Raw genomic sequence first — 16,063 nt, 5'->3', positions numbered from 1 at the left:
CATCTCTCGTGCATGTTGATGCAATTTCGAATTTGATATTGCGGTATATCCCCCCAAATTTCGTGCAGCGCTCAACCTAACGTCGCGAGATTTTACAACAATGCGATTTTTGTGCTGACGATCTGTATGACCCCACCTACATGTTCTAAACATGAACACGAAAAATTCTGCTCTGAGGCGGTAACACGCGATTTTAGTCATACACTGACATAAACACACACAAAAACAAACACAGACACGACCACGAGCAAATCGCACTTACACGTACCAGAGAAGGTTTGGAGCCAAAAAATACCGTAGAATTGACGAACTATGGGGTCCTGATCTCTGGTACGCACAAAATGCATGCATACTCACACACGAGGTAAGGTACGAGGTGTAAATCCTACCGAGCAACCTCTACACGGTACACCTTGGGTAATGCTGATGCCGGAGGTAATGGTTAAATCTTCTGTTCGCGTTCTGAGTTGAATAACGCGATGGAAAAAAAAGATAAAAAAAAACGAAAGTGCGCATTTTATAGGGGACAGTTCAAGCTTGAACTTGGTATCACGGGCCACCCATCCCGCTATTTTTACGCTACCTACAAGGGGTCAAACTTCAAGCTTTCACACGGAGATGCGCAGGGGTGCATACGGAAGGTGACAGAGCTTCGAAAATTCAGATAAGGAAATACTGCGATAGAGTTTCGTAAAGTCAAAGTTTTGAACTGCAAATTCGTTTTTGAAAAACTTTGATACGATAACTGTGTCGGTCAGGGTATTCGATCAGAGATTTATGGACAATAACTGCTTTAGAGTCGCATAACTCATGCGAAAAAAATCGTACGGAAAATTTGAGGGACGTGTTTTCAAAGGAACATTTCAACCTTCAAAATGACATCAAAAAAATTGAAATCTACCGACTGAGACACTCGGTGCACCTTCTCAAAGTCAAAAGTTCACTCGACGTTTTCGACATGAATTGAATCAGGAGAGTACAACTAGTGAACGCAAAAACGCAATTCAAATCGACCTGTAGCATCTGAAAGGTGAAGCTTCACGCTTCAAAATACTATTTTTTACAACTCTCTACCTCAATTTTTCGAACGGTTATGAGTTTCCGAAATCGGACGTTTTTCGGAGCAAAAACAGGGTGGCCCGCTAATTGTTGTGCTTAGTGTACATCCATCGTGCGAAATTCGTTAATTTCACAGTGACTGCATTTGGGCGGTCGAACGTAACGGCGCGGTGGTACCCGACCAGAGGCACCGGGAGATTTCCCCCGTTTTCCCACTTTTCCCCGTTTCTCCCTTCGCACCTCATTCCCCCCCGCGTTCGGTCGCGCGGTGCCGGTTCGCGATCACCGAGTTTGGCGCAGCTTTTGGGTTCCCATCAACCGGAGGATCGCCCCCTCGCTTTCGCGTATTATTGACGGCTTAAATTCATTAGATTCCACGCCGCCACCGGAACGCTCCTCGCGAGAAGACTCGCCCCTCCCTCGTCGTCTCCTTCTCCTTCGATCCCCCCTTTTCTCCTCCCCCTTTTTCCAGACTCGACTACGTCGGAGAAGGAAATCACCACTCCCGGGGTGGGCGCCTGCCGACTCTGCGAAAAATAATGCCGTAAATATATCGGATTACTTTATCAAATCACACCGATCCTGGAAAACTGTGCGGCGATATAGCCCACTCTCTCTTTCGTTGGTCGCACCCCTCGTTCCCTCCCACTCTTTCACGGTTTCTACCCCCCCCCCCCCCCCTCCCCGCCCCACAACTTTTACCTCATCCCCTGTTTGCTCGGCTATATCCTCGTCGTCAGCTCTCCTGTCAGCCCTTGCGGGTCCGCCCGTATTTATCTTTTTTTCGCACGGGACGTAATTTGGAAAATCCGGAATAAAGCCGTCGATAAAGTGAAGCGTATACACGCCTATCTGTACCATATTATGTAGTATAGGTAAATGCACGTGTGTGTATGCATATAAGCGTGTGCAGTCGGTGACGAACGTGCGTTACGGGTGTAAATAAAACGGTGAGTTGAAGCACATACGTCCCAGCTTCTGCGTATCAACCGACTAACCTCGTCAAGGTCGTTACCGGACGTCGCAAGCTCCACCGATCCATAATTGCAGGGAATAAATTTCCCAAGGTTAAATTCGTTCACTTTTTGTTCCGCGCGATGTTATTGGAAAATATTCCACCCTAGGCAGACTCGGAATTTGAGGGGCCAGAGGGGGAAGGGTAGAAATTAAGCTCTCCGCAGTCAACGTCCCATTGACCGCGAGATTTTCAACGTTTCGAGCCACATGAATTTTGAACTTTCGAAATGGAGGAAGAATTTTCAAGAATTCACCGTAAGCAGTTCTCATTAAGAAATGTCTTTCACTACGTTCGCTAGTCAAAGAATCGGTTATTTCACTTTTCCAGGTGTGAATTTAGACACGGCTAGACGCGGAAATTAATCTAGTAGTTTAACAGTCGCTTTAATCACCTCGAGGAAAGTTAGAACGTTAAAAGAGTCATAATTACACGTGCCGCCTTGAAGCGAGGAGCGAACGGTGCGGGGTGGGTATAGGTATATAACGTGTATATATATATATCTATACGGCACACGAGTAATCAAGTCTCGTGCTCGAAGCCAAGAATAAAGGGCGCTTGAATGAAAGTATAAAACCGTTCTTATAACACTGACGTTGGAAAAAGAGTTCCCATATTTATAGAGGCACTAAAATATAACTTGTTTTTTTTTTGTTTTTTATTTTTTTTTTTGTCCAAAGAAGGTTGCGTGCTCGTCGGAGACTTGGAAGCAGTTGTAAGTATAACTTTATACCTGGGAGCCGTAGACGTCGTAGTCCTCGGAGCCATCATCAATCTTTATTTCCACACGCTGCGTGCAATTCACTGACAATTCTTCCGCCGTGTTGCCCTCCTCCTAAAATACTTTCGCACGGCGTTTTTCCCTCCGCGATCAACATTCCCCCTGAAATTTTCGCGTAAATTCGGTCGAATCCGAGTACAACGGAATACCGAATGAATTCTCGAAGAGTACAATCCTCCAGACCAGGCGGCAGACGCGTCTCCGTTGTACGTCGAGTCCTCGGTGGGTTAAAACGTTTGTTCCCTTCGTATCTATGCTATTTTAGGAATAGGGGATAATCATCTCGCGCGGCGAGTCAAGAGTCAAAGGTCTGCGATTCGTCAAAGGACGTAACGTACGTCGCGTAGTCTTTGAGGGCACGTCGCGATACCGCTGTACGGAACGAGGTTCTCACCAGGTGCGTTCAACGGTTTGGTATAACTCTCTCTTCTCTAACTTTCTTCTCTCGCTCGCGCGCCCGTGTGATAATTACAGATTTTCAGGATTTCAATTTTACCCGACGTCAACGATGATCGCTATCGTCGTCAGCGCTCACCTTGGCGTTGCCCCCGTGATTCTCGGTCGTTAGTCGATCAGTTAAGGTGAGTTGAAGGCGAGAATTCGTTACTTGTAAATTCACCCGAACTCATTCTCGAATACCGAATAAATTTCTGTTGGGCGTCGGCCTACGCTTCTCTAACATCTTCATTATACCTGGTATTATCTGTTTTCTAAATCGGACGTAGGCGCCCCTTATGTGCGCATCTCTCGAATGCGGTAATTATACCGGCTTTGTAAATAAATCGTCGAAACGAACCTCATAACGCGAGTCGCGAGAGGCGACGAGAGAGAAGGATGTTAATACGAAGATCTCTTTTAATATATTCCGTAACGCGGTTACGGCGTATTTCCAATCATCTCATGAAATTTGATTCGCTCGCGTCAAGGGTACAGCCGATCTGTACCCGTGCTCGGGACTTACCTCGAGTTGCCTGAGATTCTGGGCCGTTAATTAATTAGTTAAGGTGAGGTCAAGTTGGTAATTAATTACTTTAATTCCTCTTCAAGTTACTCACAAGTTTGAGCCGCTTTAGCCGCGGATCAGTTTCCACGGTTGTGTAGTAATTGGCGTTGATATCGACTTCCATTAGCGGACGGGGTTATTATTTTTTAATCATGGGTCCCTACTGCAGTCGGTAAGGGCGGTACACGCTGAAGTCCGGGGATTGAGAGGAGCGGGATGAAAAAAGGGGGGGGGGGGGGGGGGAGGGATGAAATGTGAGCGAACGGGCGAGGCGCGAGGAGAACGAGAGGGAGAAAGGATGGAAGAAAAAAAAAAAAAGAATCCAAGAACGCGAGGAGATCAGAAACAGCTCTCGACGGAGTCGGTTAGAAGAAGAAGGTGAATATGAACCGCGATGAACCAATGGCACCTCGATGGCCCAGTAATTATTCCACTTCTAAACTTTACCGGGTGGGTTCCGCGTAGCCAAAGTTTTTCGTCTCGGCCTTTCTCGCTTCGCGAATCATTCCCGCGAATTGTTTTCCTGCCCACTTCCCTGAATTGAAGAAAAAAAATAAAAACATAAGCACTATAAACTTCACATCCGTAAGCATCCCCTTCAATCATCGTCCGCGGAGTCGTTCGTGAAGAACGACTAATGCGATAATTGGTGAAAACGATTCGTTCGTATCAAACGATAAATAAATGTGCCGGAAATTAGAAACGTACGCACTTCGCGTATTCGTATCAGCGTCTCCGACAACGAGTCGAACGAATTCAACCGTTGCAATGTTTGAGCATTCCGATTGAATTTTATAATTCGACTATCCTCTTCCAGCGCATCGGGATTGCGTTAATAACGCCGCTGCGATTAATAATGGTAAAATTAGTGCCGAGGATAGAATAAAGATGAATGACACGGGTGTCGGCGACGCACCCTACGCGCCTCTGGCTTTTACCCTTCACTCTTCATCCTTTACCCTCTGACTTGTACGGACCGTACCCTTCCGTCGCTCATCTCCAGGACTCCTCTATCCCCGGTCCCTCCTCCCTCCTCCCTCCTCCCTCGTCCTTCATCCCTTTGCAGTCCCTTTTGCCCGCGATATTCGCAATGCCATTACGGATTAGACTTCCTCCTCATACCACTTTCCGCGGCGGTCTCTCGCTCACTTCTCCCTCCTCTTCGTCTATAACGTCTGCAGCTATATACGTGGGCGAGGCGACGGAAAATGCGGTGATACCATAAACCTACGGGATTCGAGCCCACCGCCGTGCCATCCATCTGTAGAACCCTTTGATTTGTGCTGCCGCAGCTCTATCTGGTAGACTTTTGCTAAATCACGGGGAGGGCGGGGGGAGGAGGAGGAGAGTGCCGTTCCTTTGAAATCTTATTTCCACCCTGACGCCCGTACTGCACCGACTCCCTTTGCACCCTGCACTGCGTCAATCGTGCGCGATGGATTTAACTTGATTCAACGGCAGTTCTTACCGACGACAGCCACCGCTAAAAACCACCTTTCTCGCTATCGCAAAATAATTGAAAGAGCCGAAGCTCTCCCCTCTAGTCAAGCTGATCTCAAACTACCACCAGCGTACGTTCATTTTTTTATCATTTTTTTTCTCCATCCGGTTCCGAGGAGGATTTTTTTGTCGGTCGGAGAACGCGATTACCGTGACAAATTCCGTTCCGTCTCGACACGGAAACATTGCAGGTATCTCACCCGATACGCCCGGCGGTTGGCGGGTAGAAGGTGGTGATACGATATGAAAGCCAACCACGTGCCGGTAGACCATGTATTGGCCGTAACTGAAGCGGATGCTAAATCCTCGGAGAATCGTTTCTACGGGACGTGTAACGTCAAAGGCTATTCAACGGCATCCCCACGATCACCGTGTACAACTTGGCGCACAAAGTAACGAACGGTACCCCACCACAGTGGGGAACAACCTGGGATTCAGCGTGCAGCCAAGTTGCATCGTTCCGTTGGTATCCGGCATTTCGTACACCGCTGCTGGAAGCAGCCAGAGCAGGGGTGACCGGTCGCGTGTACGTTAGGCAGAGGAGATTAAGTGATTGGTTTCCGAATTAATCCCTCTCGGATGCACCGGCGTAACGCGCTCGATCGCTTTCCCGTACAGTCGTATTTCATTGTCCACATCGATCTTTGATCTTTATCAAAAAAAAAAAAAAGAAACGCGTTCACGTTGATATATCGATTCGATGGGTTCCGCGGACGTGGATACCGCGGAAAAGTGAAAACGAAGATAACGTACTCCCTTTCAAATGTCACAGCTTAATCGATACGTAACGTATGTAGTCGTTACTCGTTGCTCCTTGTTCCCCCGTTCGCTCGAACGAGGAACAGCAGATCGAGTACCCAACGTGCGTTATATAACGGGGGGGAAAAACCTCGATGAAAAGTTTATAAGTATTCGGGAAGTTGAAAGGTTTGTCCGCGCCGAATATACGTACCTGAATTATACGGTATTTATCGAACCTTCGTCAACTTCTATTGGGTCCTTATTTATTTTCCTCTCCAAGCATCTTCGGTGATGTAATGGGCGTGGTGCTGAGATTGGCGGAGTCAATATGCGAGGAAATACCCATTCAAGGATATACGGACGGCCGGCTTAAGACTTTCCCAAGTAGGGTCACCGCGGCGGAGTCATCTCCCCCGCACCCTCGTATCGCCGAGGGAGGCCTATTTCCTAATCGAAATCGAGATATATCCGAGAGAGTAAAATAAAATTCACCTTCGATAGGTTTAATGTTTCGAAGAAGGTCTTCGGATCCAAGCTCCATTGGCTGGCGGGGAACCATTCTCAACGATGACCAGACTCCGGAAACTTGGCTCTCTATTCTCAGGTCCGCGATGATCGGATGCCCCTGAAACATTCCAAAATCATCACGGTTGACGTAATTTTCACCCAAAAATCTGAGAGGGGATAAAAATCGATTTAGCGAGACGATCGTTACGTAGATATACAACCAGCTACGAGCTCGTTGTTCGACCGGAAGAAGATCGGGTCTTAGTCAAAGGTCGAAAACCCGCGTAATCGTGTTACTAACGACGGCAGCGGTGTGGCGGGGAAAGTTTACCTGGACGCGAATCAGTGCCGGTCGCGTTAGATTCGCGGGCAGACGAAAATTTCTCGAAAATATTTACGTCGCGTGAGAACGGAGTTGTGTGAGAAAAATAGTGAAAAATAGACGAAGAATGGAGAAGAAAACCTGTAAATCTTTTTAGCGGAACACCTTATTCCGAACGATAGTCACCGGGGGTTGCGTTCGTTCGGGGCGCATGACGTAGCGCAAGCGCAGCCTGGTTTCGAACCCCGAACCTCGTTTTATCGAGAAGAACCACGGAGGATGATATCGTAGCTCAGTGCGCTCGGCGGACTGTTCGCGACCGGACGTTTCCTTCGCGAGTCCTTGCCACCCACTGTCAAAGCCACGCTTCGGCATCGATGCGTACGTCTTGCGGACGGCGTGCCGCTGGTTGAATACCGTCTGCGATTGTTCGGTCGAAATCGAAGAGCGAAATAAAAAAAAACAAAAAAACAAAAAAAACAACAACCAAAATACATCTTCTTCTCGCAATGGAGACGAATTGAAGAAACGGTCTTTGCTAACCGTGATTACAAATTTTCATTTGCAGTACCACACTTTCAGTGAAACAAAAGCGAAAGAGAAAACCGGCGAAAGATAGTCGAGGGGGGAAGCTCGACTGGGCTACGCATTTCCATGCGATACTACAGTCGATGAACGTTTGACAAAAACGACACCCCTGCACAGAGAAGATACATATATGCGAAAAAAAAATATATCGCCCGCGCACCCCTGTATCACGATCCCGAGGATCCGATCGTGCGGGATCAAAGATAAATTAAATTCGATTCGATTCAATCGCGGATATTCTTACGATCGTATCGCCGAGTGATCGTTCTCAAAGTGTTTCCACGACACTGTAGCGCACGACGAATAATCTTTCAGATTCACGTACGGGTTTTAAACGCGTTTGACATTCGGAAATTGTTGAGAAACAATCGCTGAAGTTGTATTGGCAGAATTATTCGGACGACCGAAATAACTGCAGCAGCAGCAGTTTGTACAACCCGTGAGAATAAGGGTTCGTTCTTTTTGTATCAACGGTTTAACTTTTTTCCACCTCTGAAAACGAACGACACGCGAGCTTTGTACCATTAAATTCACGTCGTACCGGTTTTGCGAGATATATATATATATTTCTCTGGATATTATATCACAAAAGAAAAAGTCTAGAGAAACGTAGTCAAGATTCAATTGGGAAAAGTTTTCGGGGGTAAATTTAACTCGGTAAAAAGTTGTTGTTGTGCCACGTTTATACTTTGGATCTACAGCAGTTGCGTGACGATACTGACTGAAGAGTTTTTCGAATATTCGGCGTCAAGTTATCGTTGCCGACCGTCTGTCTCATCGGTGTATATACATATATACCGTATAATTGTATATCTTCGAGTGACGTTCAGTGTATACTTGCAGTTTGTGCGTTGAAAGAAACCGAAGAACCGCTAATAAAAGAAACAAAAAGACAGTGCAGGAACCGTTCTGTAACGAGAAAACCGAGTGATTCGAATGGAAGTAAATTAGAAGACACGTGAAGGAAAATAAAAGGAGATCGAGAGTAACTTCAACATTCGAAGATCCGCACCGTTGGACCGTCCGATTCCCGGCTTCGAAAGTTTCAGATTAAGAAACCGGCTTCAACGTGGCTGGTGAGTCGACTTACTCTGTTAGTCCCACCCTGTCGGTGTCGCTACTTTTCATTTTTCAACCCCTCGCCCGTCGCTGGTAAAAAAAGCTCCGAAATTTTCCCGGTATTTCAAGGTCCGTCTGCGATATCCAAGGCCGACGCACATAGCTCGGCGACGCGTACAAAGGATATAACTCGATCGCTTCCGTTTCAACGCCGATCGACCGATCATCTCTCGTGTGTTCGAATCTCCTTTTTGTTCCCTTTTCTTTACGCTCTTCTCTTCTCTCTCTCTTTTTTTTTCTTTTTTCTCTCGTTATTTTTTTTCCTACTCGTTTGCTTTTACCGCGAAATGATTTTCCCGTGCAGAAGGATCGTTCTAGCGAAAGAAAATTTTTCCGTCAAATTTCGCTCGCGTTTTATTTTCGTCGACCCTCCGCCACGCGCGGATCCCTCGGGATCGTGAACTAAAATAGAAATATCAAACTGCAGTAGGTTAAGCACCGCACGAGAGCTTTCCTATCTCTTTTTAAATGACTTTTTCGTCACCGTGGTCTTAGAAACCTGTTTCTAGCTTGTAACGTAGAGTAAAATTTTTCGCCCCGCGTTACCCTTGCAGGCGCCGTTGAGAATATCGGAAAATTCTGATACTCCGATCGATTTTCGCGGTTTAAAATGTCCCCTGAAACTGTACGAACTATTCGGAGTTCCGGGCGCGTTTCACGTGTAACGATAATTGAGAAGCTTGTACCGCTCGGAGCTTTCGTTCATCGAAAATTACTTTTCGAAACGGTAGGGAGAACCGGTCACGAATGATCATACCTTTGGAAAACGCGGTTACACGTAGCGTACGTATACGGTAAAGTGGACGAATATAGATCGGACCTAATGCGTAACGAAGGCTGTACTTACAGACGTAAAATAAGAGGATATATGCTAGGGGATCTGTGGCAGTATTAGGACGGCGGTGTAATTCAGAGATAGAGGATAGAGGAATAGACCGAAGAATGTAGAAAAGAAAGAAGGGGGGATCGGAGGAAGAGAAAAAAAAATAATCGAAACGATGGACTGTACGTTCTGGGTGGTCCTTCATTCTTGGACACGTACCACACAAGCTTCTGAATACGAAATAGACGTAACCGGGGGTGTTTGCGTGCATTACGCTCACACCAGCAGCTTGTAAAAGAACAACAAGTAAAGAACTGACGCATTTAGAACGACTGACTGACTGACTCCTAATTGCCGGCGACAAAAAACCGTCAGCTGCTTTAAACGCTGTTCAGTTCAATCGCTAATTACAACGAGCGGTGCGGGTCTGCGGCGATGATAATGTTTCATAAAATGTGACGTCTGGGGTAGTTCGATCGAGGTCAATTTCACAACTGTACTGAAAATACGCGTGCACGTGCACATTAAAAAAAGTGAATCGCGTGAAGCTAGGGAGAGAGGTGAATGATTAAATGAAATAAAAATAAACTTTACGTTCGCCGTGAACCCACAATTATGCTGTCAAGCTCGTGAAAATAACTTTCTCGTGTCGGTCGATCAATTGCGAATAAATCGTCGATCTGTTGATCCTTGTAACGATAGATCGTACGTCGCGTAACGATAATTCGTGGCTTCCAAGTGACGTAGCGACGTAATGTTATATATTTGTAAAAAAATACCGGGATTATTATCCCTTTCGTTGTAGGGTACGAGTTACGTCGAATGTCCGCGACTCACGTGTACAGGTAGTAGCTGCCGCGTACGTGGATCGAAGTTGTTAGTTTGTTTCACCGACACCGCTCACCTATAACTATGCCAAAACGATATAACCAGGGACAGGGAGAACCACCACCGATCGATCACTGATTTATTCTACACAATGGCCTCTCCGATCAAACGATTTATAATCGCTTCACCGATACAAACGGTGTCAGAAAGTTCACATGGCTCGTTTAAACCATTTTCCCCGCATCTATTCATCACAGAGATGGACAGTTTTCCGTCCCAATTTCACCTGGTTTAGTTAGAATTTCGTACTACCCACCCGGGAGCTGATATCGCGCTTTTTTTTTTTCTTTCTCTTTCTCTATTATTGACGATTATTCACGTTACGTACGATGGGAAGGTGGATTCTGAAAAATTAGAAGAGAAATTTCTCTCCCTCGATTCTCCGTCCACACGAATTCTTTTTTTTTTTTTGTTACTTCCATTAATTTCGAAAAAAATCAATCGTGCATTGTACAAGGTGACGGAGTAAAATGTGTCGCTCGTATAACCGAACGTGACAGCGTTATACCTCGACATCGCAGCTCTACTTCATGTTTTACTTCGTCGATGGTTTTTTAAATTTACCTCTTTCTTTTTTTCCTCCTTTTTCCTTTTCGTTCTTCCCGTAGTTTATTCCACCCTAACACGATAGCTCGTTCTGTGCGCATGTGTGCCACGATGATGTGATGAACGGAAATCACTCGCGTGATCTTCACGACCTACCTACACGCTCATCTATATTTATGCTGTGCAGTGAAGCCCGACCTAGTTGACATTCTGACGTGACGTACGAGCCGGTGATTCGTAACTTGTGTTACGATCGAGACCTGAGATAATTACGGAGTTTTTTACGGCGCAGCTCTAGTAATAGCCGGTGCTGCGGTGAAAATGAATCCCGCTGCAACGTCGAGAACATCGTCTCCGAGGAAAAAGTGGAGGGGGGAAAAAAATGAAAAATAAAAAAAAAAACGAAGAAGGTATACCTATAAAGACTTTATTGGATGCAGGGATTTTTACGGAGCAAAGAGTTTTGCGCGCGCGAAATGTAGACATTAAAAATAGCGAAGTAGTTATGCTAATTGAGTCGGCGAAAATAGCCAAGCTTATGGTAAAATTATTCCACCGTATTGAAACCGAAAACACGCGAGACTTTTTTTTTATTCACCTAAGAGTGTTCGCGAGTGAAGTTATACCCGGTGATAGCGACGGCGTTGCTTAATTCTTATCACAAAATGCTCTCGGTATTCACCGCTGTTTTGCAGGTATTCGTGTTAAGTAATACTCTCTCGGTCTTAATTTTGACGTTCTATCGAATCAAAAAGCCCGACCCTTGATTCCGTGAGAGTCGATTCATCGGACGCGATTACCCCGTTAATTTGGAATCAGTTTTTAATTCGCGCGCGAACGGTTCGTTATTTTCAGCAGCCGGATCGATGAGATACGAGCTTGAAAAAATCTGGTGCTTATCCAGTGGGTACTCGTAATTTTTCCGCTCTCAATCTCGAATCGTCGCCTCGTGCCGTTACTCCGAAACTTTCCACGTGATCAGAACGCGAACGGTTGAAAGGACTTTTGTAAAAAATATACGTCGGTAAAAAGGCTCGGTTATCAAGCAAAACGGATTGATAGCGCGGTTTGTTGTTAGATTTTAAAAACGAGAAAAACCCCGTTGTCAAATGGCCGTGAAATCCATCTTGACAAAGGCTTACCGTGAATCGTACGAATTGACGGCAATCAAAAATAATTGACAGTCAATCACGGAGGATTTAGGCTTAGGTCTGATGCTACAGGCTTGTCAGTTCGCTAGCAATCCATGAATAAAGTTTACAGAGCTTTTGCGGACATGCCCACGCTCGTTTGTATTCTCAACCCTGTCAACGCCCACGATAATTCTTCGCCGATGTTCCACGTGCCAATCATCGCGTACGAGAGGGACAAAAGGTAATCGTCATTCGTACGCACGGCGAAACCCGACACCTCGTGACTCCGGCGAAAAAAATGGATGAATCAAAAATCGTCCAACGGAATCAGGCGAATCGCAAGGAGCGCTTTTCTTGAATTACGATACGACGACGAATTGACGTTTGTTTGCAGTAAAATGGACGCGTTCGCGTGTTTCGCATGAATGACGGGACCGCAAGAACACGGGTTATCCGACGAGTCGGTTGGTTAATTCTTGAAATTGGAGAAAACGGGAAGGAATGGGCTTAATCCCCTAAGCAGATCTAATTGGCATTAATTCAATGTATCGACTGGAACACGGTGATTGGCCGAGAACGACAGAGGGTGTGAGAAGTCTAGGCCGCGGATCGGAGGGACGGGAGGTAGTCATTCCGTTAAATTGCTGCCGGGCCTGTAATCTCCGCTAATAACTATAGATTGTCCGATGACGTCATATGACAGCCCGTCCCCCTCGGTGGTATAGCTTATCACCACCTTAATCGTCCCGTAATACGAGGCTGCTATACGTCCGCACGACCTTATATACCGACATTTCTGATGTCCCTGCAGACCGCCTTGATACGTGAATTGCATCGGGTATATCGTTGTCGAGTGAAAGAAGAATTCTGGAAATTCCCCTAATTTCTCCTAGGAGAAGATAGTCCCGCTCGATGTTCTCCGAACGTCGAGAGATATCATAATTTCTGATAAAACGTAGCGGACGCATTCGACGTTAATTGATGGTTTACCTCGAATCATCGAGTATACCGAATGACGGACTTTAGCGGATCGGAGAAATAAAAAATTCTCCAGTTAATTTTACCAGCTGTTGGATAATAAATATTGTACGTAGACGTACGGACGAACGAAGAACGATCTCATGAATAAAGGAAAAGAACCAAAGAGAAAAAAAAAAAGGGAAAAACTAACGTATAACTGCCGTGACGTTTGACGCGGTGGAAATTTTTTTTCTTCTCCCTTATTCCGTCCACGGCAATTGAAAAGTTTTCTACGGTAGGGAGCCACGTGAAGCGTCGTCCGATTGGTTCATTTATGTACCAATATACATATATGATAAGTAAACAGCTGTTTGATATGAAAATAAAAACGAAAGAAAAACTGGTTACAACAAAATTAGATTCTATTTCGGTGGTGGTGATCGAGTACCATGCCGAAAAATTTCGCGGCGAGGAGCGAACGGAAATAAAAAATAAACGAAGAAATAAAAATCTATTTGCTTTTCAAAAAGTTGCGGGAAGTTTGGAGTTTTTATTTTATTTATGAAGAAAATCCAATAAAGAAAAAGTATGCGTATGGGAGTCGATGTGGAGTTTCTGTTCCTTTTTTTTTTTCTTTCTCTCCTGATTTTTTTCCCCGATTTTTTCTTTCACCTTCTTTCTTTCTTTCAGCTCAGTTACCTGCGAAGGGTGTATTCTAACTTCTCATTCGGGGCGAGAGATGATCATTCTTTCGACCTAACATATTTTTCACATGCACAACGTTTGTGAAGAAGTTAAAGAAAATGTCGAGTCTTTCGTTTCCCTCATTCTCTAAATCCCTAATTGCGAAGCCAGGTGACGTGTAAGCGATGAAATAAAACAATATCGCAGCAATCGATCAAAAACTAGAGTAATAAAATGCCTGAGACGACCGACGCGACGCCTCGATCGACAAGTAAATTTTCACTTGGTAGTCATAAAGAATTTCATTGCAGAACGGGAGCCACGATCGCATAAATGCAGCCTGATGCAGGAGCGATAGTGCGAATGGCCAAAGAAATAAAAGTAGTGTATGCAGAGGTGGTATGTGAGGTAAGATCGGTGCGGTATAATAATATTGTAACGATACGTCGACCGGCAAGAAAATTTTTCTATATTTTCGAGCGAATCCTATATTTCCTTACACCCTCGTCGTTCGCCCTTCGCGTGCTTCTTATTTAATACTCTTCCACCGCACTTCGATTTAACAATCGGACGCGAGGAACGCGGTTTCGTAAAAAGAGAGCAGAGAAATAGGAAAGAAAGGCGTTGATCAAGATCACGATCTCCGGGTTATGAAATACCACCGTACTTACCGAGGTATCGCAATCAAGTGTAAATACACGTATCACGATCGGATACTAATCTCCTTTCGTAAAAACGATCCACTACTTTTCTCCCCGTGTTTGAGGGGTATTCGAACCCGGTAAAACAAATTGCTAAAGCCGCAAAAATGCCACAGGACATCTGTGTTTACGAGTACACCGAAAATGCATACGCGGTCCCGGTCATTACGCTCTCACTCTACAATTACTCATTTTTCGAACCATGTCATAATAATCCATCGAGTCAATCGTCCGACGATATGAAACGGAAGCGGGTAAATGAAGATGCATGAATATCGGGAGCAGGATGAAAAGCGAAGGAAAAAAAATAAATAAATAAATAAAACACATCGAAAATAAAGGCTGGGACGGAGAAGAGAAACGGGATAGCGTTCGCGAGAGGCAACAGAATGGCAGCAGCGGCAGCAGCAGCAGCAGCAGCAGCTGTAGCGAATCGGTAGCAGGTGGATTTTGGCCTACGTGGTGACAGTTGTCGCGTCGCGTCGTTCCGGCGTTGCGTTGCGCCCGCTTCGCGTCGTGGATATATATTTTCTCCCCGGGTAGGATATTCAGAGAAAGAGTTGGTCGGATGCTTTGTGAAGTTAATTGTTTTCTGAAGTAACGCGGACGGTAATGGTCCCCTCGCATCGGGGACAACTCGGCGCGGTAGAGGCGGGGCTCGCGGTTGCCGAGAGAGGGAGGAAAAAGGGCCAGCGAAAGAAAACGGCAAAAAAACCGGCGAGGAGAAAGGAAGAAATGATATCGGAGAGCGGAGTGCCGAATTAGTGATTAGAACGCGGAGTAGGGCCGGCCGGTCGTCGGGGGGGGAGGGGGGTGGGGGTGGGAGTGGGAAGAATATGAGGAGAATGCGCCGGGAAGTGAGGAGAGCGAATCTATGGGAACAGCTGAGGAATAGCAGATGAAAGAGGAAAGAGGGAGGAGTACAATGAGAGGAAGAGAAGTAAAGCTGTCCGGGAATGAGGTCGACATAATTGCACCCCCAGTCGTACTGTCAGGCTGCGGAGGGCACGGGCGTTGGGAAGGGTCGCAGCCGCCGGCATCCATTGTCCCACCCACCCTCGACCTAGCTTTGATTAAATACTTGACACATCTCAGCGATGAGCATAAGTTTGGTTGAATTCTAATTACGGACAGATCGAGGACCGAACGATGAAGCTGAGCGTCATTTAGGTTTGCACGAGCAAAATTCTCCAACGTAGAATAATATATCGCAACGCGCGTAAGGGATAGATGCAACGCGCTCGACTATACCTACGCCGCAGTTTCTGTCTGCAGTTACCCGATGAGATGATTAAAGATACCTCCCGCGGTTTCCCGCTTCCTCCTCCATCCCGCACATATTCCGTACACACACACACACACATTCCCCGACTACAAAACTACCGTCCTCATATTCGGTATTTTATTATACATGATATACACGCGCTCCCGCTTCTTCTCCGCCGGCAGGTTCTGCTTCCGGATCCTTGCGCCTCGATTAATCTTTCTTTGCTCGAGAAAATCTCCGGTGGTATTTGTTCCTGCTTCCGATTGCCGTCATATTCCGCTCTCTCTACTTACGAGCCAAACGTTAGCAGTTACTTATCGCTGCCAGTTTAACTTCCGCCTTCGTATAAAACACCGAGTAATTGATTGTTATTATCGCAGAATTTTTATCAGCACCCCAAACTTGCATTATTACACGTCTTTCGAG

At 45.9% G+C, this 16,063-nt stretch overlaps 1 protein-coding gene across 5 annotated transcripts in view; it reads left to right on the top strand.

Annotated features, from left to right (window-relative positions):
* Positions 1-7,240: 7,240 nt before the first annotated feature.
* The window catches only part of LOC105684152 (teneurin-m), a 374,554-nt gene continuing 365,731 nt past the window's right edge, over positions 7,241-16,063 (top strand). For 4 of the 5 annotated variants that reach the window (XM_048656243.1, XM_048656241.1, XM_048656242.1 and 1 more), the window contains exon 1: positions 7,241-8,592. The gene's annotated coding sequence lies outside the window, so the exon portion shown is untranslated. The remainder of the gene's footprint in view (positions 8,593-16,063) is intronic. The other variant, XM_048656244.1, reaches the window with a different exon arrangement.

Source organism: Athalia rosae, chromosome 5 (genome assembly GCF_917208135.1).
Source record: "Athalia rosae chromosome 5, iyAthRosa1.1, whole genome shotgun sequence".
Classification (NCBI taxonomy): domain Eukaryota; kingdom Metazoa; phylum Arthropoda; class Insecta; order Hymenoptera; family Athaliidae; genus Athalia; species Athalia rosae.
This window is presented reverse-complemented; position numbering and strand designations above follow the sequence as displayed.